Raw genomic sequence first — 5,293 nt, forward strand, 5'->3', positions numbered from 1 at the left:
AGCCTGTCAGGCAGGCCAGAGAACCTTCAGAGGAGTTTGTAGGTTAAAACAGTCTTATCACGCCCAGGAATTATTATTAACTGGAGCTTTAGGTTAACTCCTTCTCCAAAAGAGGTCGTGGGGGACAGCCCCCCGTAAAGTCAGAGATGTAGGTGAGAGCACAAAGTAGTAAAGTAGGCAGGCTCTGGTTATGGGGGTAGACGCTCGAGGATTTCCAGGGGGACTCCTGAGGCTCGATCCCGCCTTTGCGTATGTCGAGCCTCCTTCCTCATGACCTTTGTCACGGGCGGAGTACCTCACTCTGGCCCCCAACAGAAATGTATTCTCTGGAGGTTGAAAATCTGAAATCAAGGTGTGGGCAGAGCCATGCTCCCTCTGAAGGTTTTATGGAGAGACCCCTCCTTGCCTCTTCTGGCTTCTAGGTGTCTCCAGCCATCTTTGATTTCCCCTGGCTTGTTGCAAACCCTCTACAGCATCTTCCTTCATCTTCACATGGCCTCCCTTCTGCATCTTCTTCTCCTCTTAAAATAACATTAGCCACTTTGGATTTAGAGCTCTTCCTAATCCAATATGACCTGATCGTAATGTAAGTAATTACATCTACAAAGAATCTATTTCCAAGTAAGTTTGAGTTCCGAGACCCTGAGTGGACCAGTTTGGAGAGGTCACCATTCAACCACTGGGTGAATAGTACACTGGGCTTCCCTTGTGGCTCAGCTGGTAAAGAATCCACCTGCAATGCAGGAGACCTGGGTTCAATCCCTGGGTTGGGAAGATCCCCTGGAGAAGGGAAAGGCTACCCACTCCAGTATTCTGGCCTGGAGAATTCCATGGATTGTATAGTCCATGGGGTCGCAAAGAGTCAGACACGATTGAGACTTTCAGTTTCAATTTTCCTGTGGCTGGCTCAGCCAACTGCCCTGAGTGTAGAGCATACGCTACTGTATTGAGTATGGGCAATCCCCTCCATCCTCCTCCCCCTCACCCCTCCCCTACACCAGGACTGTGTAACCCAGGACCCAAACATTGAGCAGTTAATGCTGGAAATAACTTCTGAGACCATCTGACCTGTGGCTGTTAATCTCTGTTGCATAAGAGAATCTTCCCAAGAGAGTTTTGAAAACACCAATGTCCAAGCTCAAACCCAGAGATTCTGATTCAGTTGATCTGAGGCATGCTTTGGGCATTTATAATAATCAAGACTACTCAGTTGATTCTAATATGCTGTCAAGGTTGAAACCCACCAATCAAGCCCGCCACTTAGTTTTCAGATGAGAGACTTGAGGCAGACAAACCTTAGCCACTCCCCTCTGCTTCCCAATCCCATCCATTCATTGCTACTGTCCAGCTTCTGATTCTCTGACTGGAACGTTTCGCTCTATCCAGATTGTACAAGGCCCCCAGAGTTGACAGAACAACATTACCATGGTGGCCAGCATGCCCACTCATGAGAGTGTGTGTGTGCATGCTAAGTCTCTTCAGTCATGTCGGACTCTGAGACCCCATGGACTATAGTCCACCAGGCTCCTCTGTCCATGGGATTCCCTAGATAAGAATACTGGAGTGGGTTGCCATGCCCTCCTCCAAGGGATCTTCCCAAACCAGGAATCAAACTCAAGTCTCTTATGTCTCCTGCACTGGCAGCCGGGTTCTTTACCACTAGTGCCACCTGGAAGAGAATCCAGTAAAGCCCCTCAAGGACCATGAGGCAAGATGGCAGCCACCTCGCTGTGGTCACCATATCCACCTCAATTTCCAATGCACACCCATGACCTATGGAACCACAAACTGGCCCAGGCTTTGTAAAGTGCTACCCAAATGCACTTGGTCACTCTATTACATCATTCGTGGTAGCATCACCTCAGGAACCTGGTAAAAGTGTGCACTTTGCCCACTCACCCATTTGCTTCCTATTACACATGTTCTTAGGCATCTTTCTGGTGCTGTTCTATTTTGTCATTATCACTGCACAGTTTATAAAAGCAAGACACATTTTTCTTACTTCTTTTTAATTTTTGTATATTCTGGTATCACACCCAATACAACAAATTCTTTTTCCCTTGCTTTAGCCAGAAAAAAAAAGCCAAAATACACACCAAAATGGCCAGCTCAACACCTGAACCACCACCAAATAACCCGAAGATTTTCTTTCAAACAGCACTCTCTTTTGGGACCAGAGCTGCAAACAAAAGTTGAACAATTATGATGGAGGCAAAACAGGTTCTACTGTTCTGTCTCTCCTAGAATTCTAGGCACCTCCCTAATCCATTTCTCCTTCCTCTTGTCTCCAATCTTGAGGGAGCCCAAGATCAGCAGGAAAAGTAACCCCACAAACAGGCCTCTACACCTCTGCCTTGTCAAAGATTTAAAAATCAGGAAGCAAATAACCTTGGTAGAATAACCTGTGTGCTTCTTTTGCTTCTTTTAAGTGTAGTCCACACTGTTGGGAAATTATGTGCAAGTGTTTCAGAGACTCCAATGTACCTTTCAAATACTTTGGCATATGGTATGACCAGAAACAGGGCTTTCCAGGTGGCACTAGTTGTAAAGAACCTGCCTGCCAAGGCAGGAGTCATAAGAGATGCAGGTTTGATCCCAGGGTTGGGAAGATCCCCTGGAGGAAAGCATGGCAACCACTTCAGTATTCTTGCCTGGAGAATTCCACAGACAGAGGAGCCTGGCGAGTTGCAGTCTTAGAGTTGCAGAGCTGGACACAACTGAAGCAACTTAGCACACACGCACATGACCAGAAACAGCCAGATGGGACAACACTGCCCAGGGCTCAGCAGCAGGTCTAGGCTCTGGGCCTCCCCCCAGGTCACAAACCTCAATCCTGGGCATTTTGTGTTTGTGAAAGTCACTCAGTCATGTCTGACTCTTTGTGACCCCATGGATTGTAGCCTGCCTGGCTCCTCTGTCCATTGAATTCTCCGGGCCAGAATATTAAAGTGGGTAGTCATCATTCCCTTCTTCAGGGGATCTTTCCAACCCAGGGATCAAACTCAAGTCTCCCACATTGCAGGCAGATTCTTTACTGTTTGAGTTACCAGGGAAGCCCTAGTTGCAGCTAAACTCAGTTTTTGTGTCAGTTCTGTGGGCTTCCAGAAAGAATTCAGAACTATAACGTGAACAAACATCCTGTAACTGACCCACCTTAAGTAGCCAGGGTTTTGTGAATTACATGTTCTTAGGACGATGCACACCTTGGTTCTCTTAACTGTAAAAGAAAGATTGGTTTTTTTTCCCAAAGCCTAATAGTGAGCCCCTGGAGGTAGGGAAGGAGACCTGGGTGGAATGTTGCCAAGAGTGTGTTTCTGGTCAATTATCTGGTCAGGGAAGGAAGGAACCTGGACCTCACTGTACAGGTTGTGTGTGTGTGTGTGTGTGTGTGTGCACATATGTGGGTACATGAGTGAATGAGTGTGTGTGACTGTATTGCATGAGTAAGTATGCTTGTGTGTGTCTATGGGGATGTGTGTGAATGTTTGTGTGTTTGTGTTGCAGGAAGGGGGATCCCTTCCAGGGCATGAGAGTGGGCTCTCATTTGCATTTCTGAGTCTAACACTCAGAAATGAATTGTCCAAGGAGAACACATGTGCTAACTAAGCAAGAGATTTTATTGGGAAGGGGTCCTCCAGTGGAGAGCAGCAGGGTAAGGGAACCCAGAACTGCGCTGCCACATGGCTTGCAGTCTCGGGTTTTATGGTGATGGGATTAGTTTCTGGGTTGTCTTTGGCCAATCATTCTGACTCAGAGTCCTTCCTGGAGGTGCACACATTGCTCAGCCAACATGGACACCAGTGAAAAGGATTCTAGTAGGTGGTCAGACATGTGGCATTTCCTTTTGACCCTGCCTGAATTCTTCCGATGGGTGGTGGCTTATTAGTTCTGTGTTCCTCACCAGGACATCCTCTCATAAAATATCTCAATCAGATGGTTACTGTGGTACCTGGTCAAGGGGGATGGTTTCAGTCAGTGTGTTTCTCCTAACATTTGAACAGGTGTGAAAGAGTTCTGTGACCATGCCGTGTGCATGAACGTATGTGAGTGTGTATGTACGTGTGTGTGTGTGTATGTGCATTTGTGTCTGTCTGTGGGGGCTTGGGCATATACTCCATTCCTGGGGATAGTCCTGTAGTTCACAGGTAACCTGCTGAGACCTCTGGTCTCAGAAGGTTGGTCCCTGGGCTAAACGGGCTGCACCCCCGTTTGCTGCACCGTGCCCAGAAAGTACACCTTTGTGGCGCTCATATTCTTTTTCAGCCTACACTTGGAGATTCTGTGTTCACAAGTAAAGCTATTTTTTCTGAATCGTCCAGCCTCTTGGGCAACTAAAAGCAAGAACAGAATCTCCTTAGCCCAAGAACCTCCCCAGGATCAGCCTCAAAGGAGAGCTGCTCTCACGACTTTTATTTGCATCCCTGGTGACAGGGTAGAGTCTGCCTGCAATGCAGGAGACCTGTGTTTGACCCTCGGTGGGGAAGGTCCCCTGGAGAAGGAATTGCAACCCACTCCAGTATTCTTGCCTGGAGAATTCCATGGACAGAGGAGCCTGGTGGCCTATAGTCCATGGGGTCACAGAGTTGAACATGACTGAGCAACTAACACACACATATGGTATGTTTGGAAGAACAAATGCATTTAGTTTCAAAAATGCACGCCTGGAGAAGACTTTAAGGCAGGTGAACAGCCCTGGGATACTTCTCACCTGCCAGCACAAGAACAGCTTTTGAGGGGCCTGCGAAGTGGGTGTGGGGTCCCTGGGAGGGGAAGGCTGCCAGGAACCAAGAGATTTCCAACTACACTTAAAAATGGAGCTACCTGCAAGAGCTGTGTGTCAGCCACCTGGGCAAGGACAGGCGATGTGCATTTTTTCAGACCTCTTTAAGGCTCTGTTAAAATGTCTTTGCATGTCACAATTCTAACACAGATAATTTCTAATTTAACTAATGATAACCAGTCAATCCTAAAGGAAGTCAACCCTGAACATTCATTGGAAGGACTAATGCTGAAGCTGAAGCTCCAGTATTTTGGCCACCTGATACAAAGAGCCAACTCATTGGAAAAGACCCTGATGCTGGGAAAGATTGAGGGCAGGAGAAGAGGGAGGCAAAGGATGAGTCAGTTGGATGGTGTCACCGACTCAATAGACATGAGCTTGAGCAAGCTCTGGGAGCTGGTGAAGGACAGGGGAGCCTGGTGTGCTGCAGTCCATGGGGTCACAGATTCAGACACGACTTAGTGACTGAACAACAACAGCAATACTTTCTAGTTCAAAGATGCTCTTGCAATT

The sequence above is a fragment of the Bison bison genome, unplaced genomic scaffold (genome assembly GCF_000754665.1).
Source record: "Bison bison bison isolate TAMUID 2011002044 unplaced genomic scaffold, Bison_UMD1.0 scf7180017864481, whole genome shotgun sequence".
NCBI lineage: Eukaryota > Metazoa > Chordata > Mammalia > Artiodactyla > Bovidae > Bison > Bison bison.